This window comes from Sceloporus occidentalis, unplaced genomic scaffold, assembly GCF_023333645.1.
Source record: "Sceloporus occidentalis isolate IW3139 unplaced genomic scaffold, rSceOcc1.0.p SCAF_30, whole genome shotgun sequence".
In the NCBI taxonomy this organism is placed as follows: Eukaryota; Metazoa; Chordata; class Lepidosauria; order Squamata; family Phrynosomatidae; genus Sceloporus; species Sceloporus occidentalis.
The window spans coordinates 11,353,490-11,366,293 of NW_028317010.1; positions in this window are offsets into that span (position 1 = coordinate 11,353,490).

The window sequence follows — 12,804 nt, forward strand, 5'->3', positions numbered from 1 at the left end:
AGTTAAAGTCAATATTAACTCTGCGTGTATGCATATAGAGTTTGTATATATATATATATAATAAAAACGATTTTTATATATATATCTTTATTATTGCAAATGTAAAAAACAATGGCACAAAAGTAAAACAAAATATACTCAAGTACAAAAAAATAACCTCAAAATTAAATCACATAATTTATATAACACCTTACACATTCTATGCAGATCTGCAATATTGCTACAATTAAATACATCAGGATATGTGCGCACACAGACATTGGTTTCTGTACTAGTATTATTGGCCGCTTATGGTCCATTGTACAGGCCATTTTAAAACGGTATCAGGGTAGATCTCAGGACTGGTAATTGTAAAGGTGATAGAACAATACGGTTGTAGTCTGGGAGCTACCCTAGTTTGAGTAAGGCTGTGTTTCTTATGCCTGAATGTTGATAGGACACCATTTGGAGTCATGATCTATTAAAACAAGCCAAGTGGCACAAAATTAAAAAAGGACAGTCTAGATAGGATGAATGGTTATTACCTACCATGAAAATCTATGTTTCTCTGTCAACTACCCATGGTTAAGTTAATTTACTCTAACTACCTACAGCCTTTTTTCAATTTGTTTTAGATATTGGGTTTAAAAGTCAGGTTATCTCAGTAAATTCCTTCAATGACAAAGATGGCAAAACCTATGAAGCTAATTAATTTCATGTCCTGAAATCTCCCTTTTCTTCACTCCCCCCCTCCTTCACCAGAAATAATATATTAGGGGCTCTAGTGTTCCAGGCAAGATCCTCCTGAAAGAATGCATTTAAGGACTTTTGGGGGGTCATATAATCACTTCCAGGGCTCCCCGTTCTTCTTTTGCTGATGAAAACAGTGGCCACACTAAAAAAACACTCATGCTTTACATCACCGATTGGCTAATTAAAGCAGCCAATCAGTGGCAGGAAAGCACTCCTAACTTAAATCAATGGGACTGTTTTTTGACACATGCACATAGGGGGGGTCTTGTTTGACACCCCTGGAACACTGGAGTTGAGTTCCTATAAGTATATCACGTGGCAGGTCATGTGTTTGGCTAAACACATCTCCAAATAGCTGAGGAGGGGGGAAAGGAACAAATATCCCTTTGCACTTGCAAGGACACCATGAACATTTATAGGTACCACACACCTATCATATGAATTAAAGTGCTCCTCAAAAAAAACTCCAAAGAAAAAAGAATAACTGTGAAAACCCAAATATAATTAAAATGTTATCATCATAGATGATTAAGAACATGAAAAAAGGCAAATAAATTTAAAATACCTCTAAATTTCACACACACCATATATGCAAAGTCTATTAACTTGATCGATACATGTTGTGCTTGTTTTCATAAAAACATGTTAAACCCTTATGCTTGTATTCTTATTTTTATAATTATCCAATTGTGTTTTTGTTTCTATTTGTCATTCAATACAGACATATTTTTTCACCTGATCAGGGCTGTTATTTATATCACACATGCAAAAATATCAAATCTACACATTCAAATTGCTACTATTAATTTTGTCGGTGATACTTTCTTTGATTTCTTATGGCTTATTTATGGATATTTTCACAAATAGTCAATAGCATTATAGCTGTGTTTCAAGGTCCCTGACCAATAATAACAATTTAAAGTAATAGTGTCCTTATTGGCTCACAGTACTGTGTTACTCACCTTCACAAGCTATTCCACTCAACAGACTTTTTCATCAATTTGTTTTACAAATTACCGTCTCAAAATCTGACAACTGATATTTCCATCTCCTTAAGGCAATCCATAAAACCTGTATTTTCAGTCAATTCAGAAGACACAAAGTAAAAAAAAAAAACCCCAAAAAATGTATATCAAACCAGAATAATGATTTATGTATCCTGCAGAATTCACTCCTCTATAAACTCAATATGTTCAAAGTGAAAATTGGTTTGGTGTACACTATCAACAAAAACTACACTAAGCCTGCAAATATATATATATATATATATATATATATATATATTTCACAACAATGTACACTTCTGTATGGTTGAACTCAACCACAAGCATAATCACTTGTTATTTCTTCATAAAATAACTAGCAACAGTCACAATGACATAATTTAAAGGGTCTGGTAAAAATATAAAAATGTGAAATAAATGTATAATAGTTTCTCAGCACAAATATATGTTTTACATTTTAGATGAAGCATACATTTCTATTTATCAACCACACACCTTTTTTTTTATATATATGCATCTCTTTAAAAGCACAGAAAATGATAACCTGCAGGGACATTCCCTGAGTGATTTCACACAATTTTAAATATAACTTTTTATAGTTCTGTAGAATGTGACAGAGCTAAACAGATCAATAAATAAATAATACATTACTTAAAATAGAGAAAATTATTTTTGCAATGTACAGTTTAGGATCACTGCAATATCATTAAATGAATGCGTGTTCTGATATCACGCGGGAAGCAGGTTTAATAATAACTGATCAGGAGGCGTCAAGGGAAGATATAAGCATGGGACAAAATACGCTTTATCGTGCACATTAGCCACTAATATATAGTTAAATTATATAAAAAAAAACATTTTAGTATTTGACATGCTGATTTTACCTAAAAGCCTAAAATTTTCAGATTTTTAAATATTTTAAATATTATTCCCCAAGAATGTGAATATTCTTAGACATGTTTTCTAAAGACTATACTTTTCTGATTTTTTAAAAATTTTAAGAGATAAAAAGTGGCAACATTTATTAACAAAATGTATGATTAATCAGTATAATAAACATATTTTTTTCTGAGAAATAAAAGTTATAAATATTCGACAGCTTTGTATTTTTTATGACTGCTGATGACACAAGAGTATACATTTCAAAATTGATAATAATGAATTCATAATTTTTACAGAAATATAGTATGCTTTGTTTCAAAATATGTATATAGTATAGAAGAATAAATATTTTAGTTCATTGTTAAGTTCATCATGACCCCAAAATTGATATTTTGGGGGGGAGGGAATTGTTTCGGGAGGGGTCTTTGCACATCAAATATTGTGCATTTTCACCCCATGACACTTAATGGGTGACTTGTTCAAAAATACTCAAAGTGATGTTGTTGCTGAAATCTATATATATATTTTTTTCCAATTCCAATGAAAATAATCTTTTACTTAATGCAAAAATAATAAGAATTCTCTGTTTCTCTTTCAAATTTCCTTAAAGCTTTTTTCCCCTTTTTTTTAACAATCAAATGCAACCTGACCATTATAGTTTCCCTGTGGATTTAATACTAGTCTCCCAGCTGATGCTGATCAGCCTCCATGCCGCCGTGATTAATGATAGGACTTCACACTTTCACAACACTACACTATCTGTGTTAGATGCAGCAATGAGAGGTGGTCCGGTAATAGACAGATTTGTAGTCATGTAGCGTTCATTCCCCTTGTCTACCTTCCCTTCTTAGTGATATCTATTTTTATATCATCTGTTTCATGGCCTAAAGCTTAATCACATGTAACTTTGAAACAAATTGTGTGGGTGCCTTTTGTAGTGCTTCACTCTACAAATCACATTTTCAACTCAACAGCTAGTCTCTGGTGTATATATTTTGGGCTGTTTAAAAAAATTACAACTAAACTTGAGCTCGTTTCATCTTTCGCTCCCAACAGGCAACATTAGGTACCTGCAGATAAACAGTGTATTTAAATCTCACATGTATCTAGTTGGTGTTGGTTAAACCTGGTTACAAAATATCGTACAGTCTTTACATATATATGGTATTAAATATATACAACAGCTACAGAAAACAATCTACAATTACGCAATTTTTGCAGCATGTGTTATTTAAAAATATATAATATTAAAAAGTGAGTGCTGATGGATTTCTTCTGATAAACTGCAGAAGACAACCAGGGACATCCACGATAAACCCTCAACTATGGTTCTGATAGCGTAAGAAAAATGGGCCAATGTTGCCATGTGCTAACGGTCATAACCCTGACCAAGTGGATGAGCACAGAAAGCCACTGATTAATCCTGCAACATGACATTCTGTGTTACAATCAATCATCTTGACAAAAATAGGGTCTGTCAACTGGTACGTCATGTTAAGAGTTATCTTGACTGACCAGCTCACAAATAGACAATTTTTTAACTGGTTGACTTTCATTGTCCACCCCCCAGGCACCCAAATAGTGCCTGTGATGGACCTCACCCCCTTTTTATCTAGGGCTTGGGTGGTAAGTAGTGTTTATTTTATGCTTACGTACTGGTAACCCTCTCCGAGCAACAGAACGTGGCTGTTGGGAGGTCAGTGGATGTTGTGCCTCTCGAAAGGGTTAAATTTACCTTGCCCCCCCCACACACACACAAGTGGCATGGGTAGAATCTGTAACCCCCTGGGTTTTTTTCTTCACCCAGCACAGGGCAGGTAAAGGATGGGGACCGGTCTAAGATGGTGATTCTTAAATGCTTTTCATGCATAGGAGGATAGGAGGGACTTCAAAGAAATAAAGGAAGTTATATCAGAAATAATTCCTTCCATATCACAAGCATTCCTTTAGATGGACATATAGTTTTCCTTTAATTGGAGATGAATTATGATAGTCTTTGAAGGCTATTATGGTTATCTACTTCCAGTGAGGAATGTTCCCCACATTATGGAGAAAGTGGTCTGGCTAGTATAAAACTTGCACACTGCTTAAAATATCCATCATATTACTACAGGTTTTTTTTTATTTCTGAAAAACACAAACAGAAACTGTATAAGCGGATGTTGGCATGAAACCAACAAATACTGGCTTGGCTTCCAAACCCGGAGACACTGCATGGTAATTTTCTTATAACACCATACATAATTAGTCTAATATTTAATAAGATGATCATCTCCCTTTAACTCCTAAAACATTAAAAGATAGTTATATTTAATGTAAGATTAGGAAAGTATTTTGTACCTTTTACAATAGCAATTACAATAAAATGACTCGCAGCTGAGGATATACCCAACGTAAGACAAAATACCTATTACAAATGCTAAATTCATTCATAAATAATTAGAATTTTGGTTCGTCAAAGACGGTTACAGCCATAGTCTATTTAATAATTCCCTTTAGAACGCGAAACGGCAAAGGAAAAGCGTAATTCAAATAAGCACACCACAGAAGAAAACATTACTCCCTCAAAGTATTATTGCTTCTTATTATACCAAGTTAATTTTCAGACCCTTCTCCATTATAAATGTTTTTCTTAGATATATATTTCAAAGAGTATTACATTAAAACAATACCTTACCTTCCAGCTATACCATCCATCTTCCTTATTACAGCCCCCTACATTTCATAAATAGTTCTCATTGACAAGCTTAGCTAATTCAGGTTAATTTTATTGTGTTTCCCACATTTATGTTCAATTACCTTTATCGTTTTATTGCAGCGCCAGAAAGTAATCAGGACAATTATTTGGAAGGAAAGAAAAAAAAAAAAAAGAAAAGAAAAGAAAGCTTATAAATTCTAAATCACAGTTCCTGGCATTTTCGATAAAATAGAAGGTTTATCTGAGGAAGTGGCAAGGATATCGGATAAATCATGCATCAGTCAAGTGTAGCTGACCCCCCAGTGCATTCCACAATATCAGAAGTGTTTCTAAAGAAACTTTCTGGGATCATCAATCATTCTTCATAATGCTACGGCAGCTATACCTAAAGAGTTGGAGATTGAAAATATATATGAAAATAAATAAATAAATAAATAAAAAGCAGACAATAGAGGCAAAACCATTAACTGTGGACGGTTTAACTCCTTCCCTGTCAGAAATTATTAACTCATCTTTAACTCATGGATTTCAGATCCACTGTGAAGTGATAGCATGGTACAGTGGAATTGTGATTGCTATTCTGAAATTAACCGTATATATATAATATATTTACAGGGCTTTGCTCTGATAGAAATTGCCTCCGTGGGGCAAACAATATATCCACAGTTACCATTAAAAAAAATAGATGGATTATCAGTTTGCTTTATTTATTCATAAATCAGGAAAATATTCTATAAAGATGTGAGATGTGCACATTAAAGGGCCTTTTAAAATATTTTTGCACACCATATGTTTTAATATCCACTCAGGAATACAACTAAAATATCTGCTTTGGAGTAAAGTTACAGGGTTATACAAAGCTATATAATAGATGAAAAAAGAGATTAAAGATATGTGATTCATAAAAATGTACAAGGTTTAGGCTTGTATATCGATGGTCCCCAAGGCTCACTAACACTCAACTAGCATTTTGTGGGAACAATGTTTTTTAGTAGAGTTGGGTTAGGCTTGAGGGGATGAGAGGCACTAGAGGTGGCTCTAACCCCCCTTTTGCTTTTGGTCCTTACAGGCAGCTATATGGACTTTCTTCTTCTTCTTTCCAGAGCCTCAGGTCCAACTTAACTCTAGCATTACTTATCCTGCACCGACATATCTACTTCTGGGAATATTTACCGTATTGGCTCGGATATAGGCCGCCCCCATATATAGGCCGCACCCTAAAAGTTTGGTGCTTTTTTAAAGAAATTTTTTTTTTCTTTAAAAAAGCACCAAAAATACATGCTGCCACTCTGCCCCCCCCAGATATGCTGCCACTCTGTCTCTACCCCCCCGAGATATGCTGCCACTGTCCGCCCCCCCGAGATATTCTGCCACTGTCCTCCCCCCCGAGATATGCTGCCACTGTCCTCCCCCCGAGATATGCTGCCACTGTCCTCCCCCCCGAGATATGCTGCCACTGTCCTCCTCCCCCCTCGAGATATGCTGCCACTGTCCTCCTCCCCCCTCGAGATATGCTGCCACTGTCCTCCCCCCTCCCGAGATATGCTGCCACTCTGCCCCCCCCGACTTACCAGAGGAGACTCCCGGGTGTCTTGCGGGGCCGGTGGGGGACATCTACGCAATACGCATATACAACTTATACGGAAGTTGTATACGCGTATTGTGTAGATGTCCCCCGCCGGCCCCTCGAGACACCCGGGAGTCTGCTCTGGTAAGTCTTGGGGGCAGAGGTAAAACACATCGCGCGGACGGTCACTGGCTGCGGCGATGCGGGTGAACAACCTCCGCAGCCGGTGACCATCCGCACGATGCGCTTAGACAACCTCCCGTGCCGGCACCCCCCCGTGGAAAGTGCTGGCAGGGGAGGCTGTCTGAGCGTATCGGAGAGTAGGATATGGGTCCCCTGCACCGCTGCGGGGGATCTGTATCCTAACCCCGCTGCCTGCCCGGCGCTAGACCCCGAATATAAGCTGCACCCCCACTTTAAAGACTTAAAGTGGGGGGAAAAAGTGCGGCCCATATTCGAGCCAATACGGTATTTACTATAATAGTTTGAATGTGATTGAGACATCAAGCTCAGGTAACCTTCACATATGAAACAAATACTTGATACTGGTCCATTTGCTGAATGGCAACAAATCAATGTGTGCATTTCTGTTACTTATTGTATTTACAAGCTGATGGTCATTACATAACACAATAGAGTACAGCTCTGTTAACGTGAATATTGGAAACGTCAGATCGCTGGAAATCAACACTATCTATCTTGGTGATAATAATATCACAACGAGTGGTAATCAATACATTCTGTGTGACATACATTGAGTAATCATTATGAGATAAAAGGATCTGATCCTGGTGTTACTGGTCTCATTATGCTCCCGTTTGCAGTCCTGAAAGTAGATCAAGCCTAAGCGACTACTTGTATTCTTACAAATATGCAAATAGTCCCAATGTGATTTACAAATATTGAAAATAATTACCTCCCAAATGCCCACTTTCATTTTACCTATTATAAATATTTAATGTGTCACATATAAATAACAATCTACATATAGGGGGAGGTCAGGCTGAATGTGGCTAGATAAATATTAAATATAAAAACAGATTATATTAATGTAGGGAGATGCATAGACATAGAACACCACCAACTGGCCCATCTAGACTGCCATTAAAGAAAGACCTTGTACTTATTTTTTCTTTATGATAGCTTTGGTCACATCTCAAGCTTCCTTGAATTCCATTCCTGTGTTTTCCACTTCTAAAAAGTTACCAAGCATAAGAAATACCGGAAATAAGATTTTCATTTAAATTACACTGCATTTTTGGAGCACACTGCTGTACTTGCACATGTCTTAATTTTTCGAAGGGTAAATGATATTGAGTGATGGGATGGGAGAAAAAGCTCTGAAAATGGGTGCAAAATGAATGTCAGCTGAAAAGATTTGTACCTACATGTTGTTTGTTTAAACCTACCCCCCCCCCCCGAAAAAGTGCAAAAAATAAAATAAAATAAAAAGGATACTTGCTTGATTATAAGAGAATGTTTTTTTGGAAAAAAAAGGGCCAGCCTTTCCCCTGTTCCTCCAATTCGGGACAGAGTGTGCCCAGAGGCTCTCCCTTTTTGCAGAAGTACCTGGATAACGGAGCTGATACCAGGGAGAAGCAGATGAAGAAAGAACAAGAAGAGCCAAGAGCTGAAGTGGAGCTGCATAAAAGGATTCTGATCTCCTCTTTTTTTCTTTCATTAACATCCAAAGTTTGGGGGTCACCTTAGAATCAAGGGTGTCTTATAAATCAAAGCAATTACGGTATTATATACTTACATACAAAAAATGTACCAATGAACCAGCATGATGACAAGGGTGACAGGAGTTGTAGCCCTCACAAGTGCAAACAGACTGGCATACTTATGGACATGAATATTTCCCACCTAGAATTGTGTACTGTTACCTTTGTGGGTTGCTTGTGTGATCTACCTGTATACACGAACACCCATGAGATAAATTTACCAAGGAGTTTCTAGTTTGTTATTTTTAGGATTTGATTTCTCATGATCAAAGGAATAATATTTTGATAATTAGTACCATTGTAGCATGTAATAGGTTACGCAATTTGACTCAAACTAGGTATCCATAAAAAGCTTTGTCCTGAAAAAGAAATCCATATTTAAATTGTAAATCGCAGATCAGGACCATAAAAACAAAGCACGTCATCAGGTGGCCGCTGGCCTTAAAGTGGCTACAGCAATACTTCATGGGGGGAGGTTATTGCCCTAACCACTGACACTCAAAGAATTTATTATTGCTTCTTCTTAGTCTGCTAGTTGCTCCAGCTCGTTTGAGCATTAAAACGGGGGTAACAATCTATTTTACTAGCAATTCATGGAGAAGGAAAGGACGTGGAAGAAGAAGAAGCGGAACTAGTCAGCAGAAGCGGAAGTGGACGGCAGAGAAGGTAGGGAAACATTTAGAGAGCGTGAGAGAGAGAGTGAACTAGAATGAGAGTGTGAGAGAGTGTGAGTGAATGTGGACCCACAAATGGGGGTTTTTGTAAATTAGCAAGCCATTTAAGGCAAATACTTATGTCTGGGGTTATTCAGTCTCTAGTTTGAAGGAACACCCTTTGTCTTAGCTGGCAATATTGTAAATAAGTATTAAAAATATTCTCCAGAGAACAAGCTATGGAGCCTTGTCTCTCCTCAAACATTTTTTTATTTAGGTGTAAGATAAATATATAGATAAATATACAGCAGATGGAAAAAGTAATGACAAAATTAGTTTTTTTCCCCTACTCAACAGAGCAGAGAAGGAAAAAAAATTACACATTTAAAATACTTTGTCAGATATCCCTGAAGGGAATTATTTTGTGTTCTATATACCATATATTAAAAACAATTTAATATATTGAGGCTCAAGAGGTTACCAGCTGTGATGTGGTTACCTGTTCATATTTATGTTTACTAAAATGCTATGTCCCCAGAGCTGTGGTATTAATAACCATGCAACAAAATTATGTTTCTCGCTTTCTGTCACCTGTGATAAGTAACCACAAATTTGAAGAATATTTTATCTCAATTTAAAGAAGTTATAGATATCATCTCTCAGGGCCTGTTTTCTCCAAAGATGACATAAATATCGGTTGGTAACTGAACTTTCTGCTCTGGCCAACAGCAGACAATTATTTGTCATAAGAGAAAATATTATGTAGACTCTTCACACTTGGTATTAAATATATGATAGAATCTTATAGGCAGTAAAACCAAAATCGGGACAAAGTGATTTAATAATTCTCCTATGAAAAAAACACAGTTTAAAAATAAAAAAATCCGGTTTGCAGAAGATGGATATGTTGGTAAAGAGAAGACTCAGTGATATCTGTTACCAACCATAACAGATCTACAGAGATTTATAAGGAAGCATTAGTCTTGTCAAGTAGATTCTTAATACCGACTGCTAGACATTGGGGAAAACCAAACCTTGTTACGTGAACTCTCTTATAATGCATTTACAGTTTCTGGGCACCTGAAAGAGGGTATTATCAATGCAACTTACTTTCAGTAAAGGTCTTGCAGCCACGTTTACTGTACGAATGTGCTCTCCCTGCAAAAAAAACACAGAAAAGAAGGGAAAAAAATGAATCCTGTTACAGACAGATAAGCCTACTATAGCCCAAATGTCATACGTAAAGCATGTCAATGTTATCATTTCTGCGTTTCTAATGTGATGCACACTGTAGGATTATGATTAGAAAAATGGGCTTTGGGCTTCAGAGAAGGCAATATCAAAAAACGAGAATAGGATATTTATATATTTTTTACTGAAGAAAACAGGAATTTAAAGTTCAGTAGGTCATCTATCATCTGCAATGAGTCATAATCAACCACAAAAGTCTGCTCAAGACCTCTCTCAACACTTTGTCTGTAAAACTTTGATCTCTGGGATAAGAATCTACTGTAAAACATATCGGTGCCTTTGACAATATTCCATGCAAACCGTACACCAAGCTGAATAATCTAGGAAGATTAATATCCTTCCAGTTTTTTTGAAATTGTTTCCTTTGTTGAACCTTGAAAAACAAAAGCAAAGAAAGGAAGAAGGAAAAGGGGTTTATGATTAAAGCATTACCTGACAATAGTTTTTTTTTTTTGCAGTCAAATGTATAGAGTGATTCATCAGAATCCTCTTTATACATTTGGTCTTTTTAGCTTTGAAGCATTCTGAGAAAAGCTGTTTAAAAATGTAAAAATTGTATAAGCAAATGTATAGGTGTGTAAAGTTTTTTTTGTCTTTATGTACATGGTATTAGAGGACTGCATTGGGAGGAGTCACGTGATGTGACATCACTTCCCGTGATTCCGCCTTGTTCCTGGGCGGAGCAAGAGAAGAGATGCTGTGAGGGAGCAACTCGTGGACAGCCTTGCGGGACTGCGCGGGAAATCTGCAGTTCAGGTAAGGAGGTGGGCTCAATTGGCGGGAGCGGGCGGGATTGGCCACCAATGTGGCGGGAGTGGAACACCCACATTGCGGGAGCGGGCGGGATTTGTCAAAAAATCAGCGGGAGCGGGATTAAAAAAGCAGTCCACGCAAGGCTCTACATGGTTTAAACACTTACTGTACAAAAGTCCATGGGACTATACTTATAACTATATAGCAAGTTTGACAAGTGTTATGGTTTACTATATAGATAGGGATCAAGTACTCAGACTCAGTGTGAAATATAATACAAAAAGATATAGAATTTAGAATCCGGGGGAAAACACAGTGGGCATTCTCACCGCTGACTGTGTCTGTTCACTGAACCTGTGAAGTTGAAGGGCAGCTTTCTCAGGGAAACATGTTGCCTGGTTTATACTTAAACAGGGATGGTGAAGCAAACAGCCCCTCCATGTCAGCTGTCTCAACAATAGGGTTTATGTGTCCTCACCAGTGTGGCAGTTACCGAGACGAGTTTATATGCAGAGGGCAATCCATGGGTGGAACACACTGGCTTAACCCCTTCGCGACCTTTTGCCGGTTCAGGACCGTCACGGAAAAACGGTCACTTAACGACCTTTGACGGTCCTGAACCGTCACTAAATGAAATAAGCTTAGACGGCGTTGCTGTAATGTCGGGGTCGAGGCATTCAGAAACGCCGAGATTGGCATCGGGGGCCGTGTCTGGCCCCTCCCCGGGGCGTCAACATCCCGCCCGTTTTAAAAGTGTTTAGGAGGCGATCAACGATCACCTCCTAAACTTAAATGGTGTCGCTGGAATTACCTCAAGACGGGCTCAGCCGCCACTGCCGGTGATCTTCACCATCAGCAAGATGGCGGCCGCCCTGTAAAAAAAACAATCAAGTTGAAAAAGTTCGCGAGAAGGTCTCCAAACCCTCTAGAGAACTCTGGCTCCACTTGCAGGTTGAATACAGGTACTGCATTCAACCATGCAAGTCAATGGAGCCCAGCTTTCTAATCACAATGTGATTAGTAAAATATTCAAAAAATAATAAAATAAAATAAATGGAAATTAAAAAAAAAAAAAAAAATGTGCTAACATTTAAAAATAATTATGCAGTGATGTCATCAGAGGAACCATCCAGTACCAGCAAAATGTGTAAAAAAAAATATAAAAAAAAAATATAAAAAAATAAAATAAAAAAAATAAAATAAAAAAATTTACTTTATTATTTGGAGCAAGTGCTAAAATTTCTCAAAAATCTCAACATAGAAAGAGTTAAAATAAAAGCACTTCAAATACCCAAGGGGTGTCTAAAATGGCTTGATGGGGTAAATTGGAGTGGCCGAGCTCAAAGATAGTACCTATGCCCTATCTTTGAGCTCGGCCACTCCAATTTGTCCAAAGACTGACCAAAATGGAGAAAAAAAGCGCACTTCCCAAATGTGGTATTTTAAATCTCAAACAACAAGACAAACCCATGCATGTTGGGTATCACTGCACTCAGGAGATGTTCCTGAACACACATTGGGGTGTTGTTTGACAGTGACA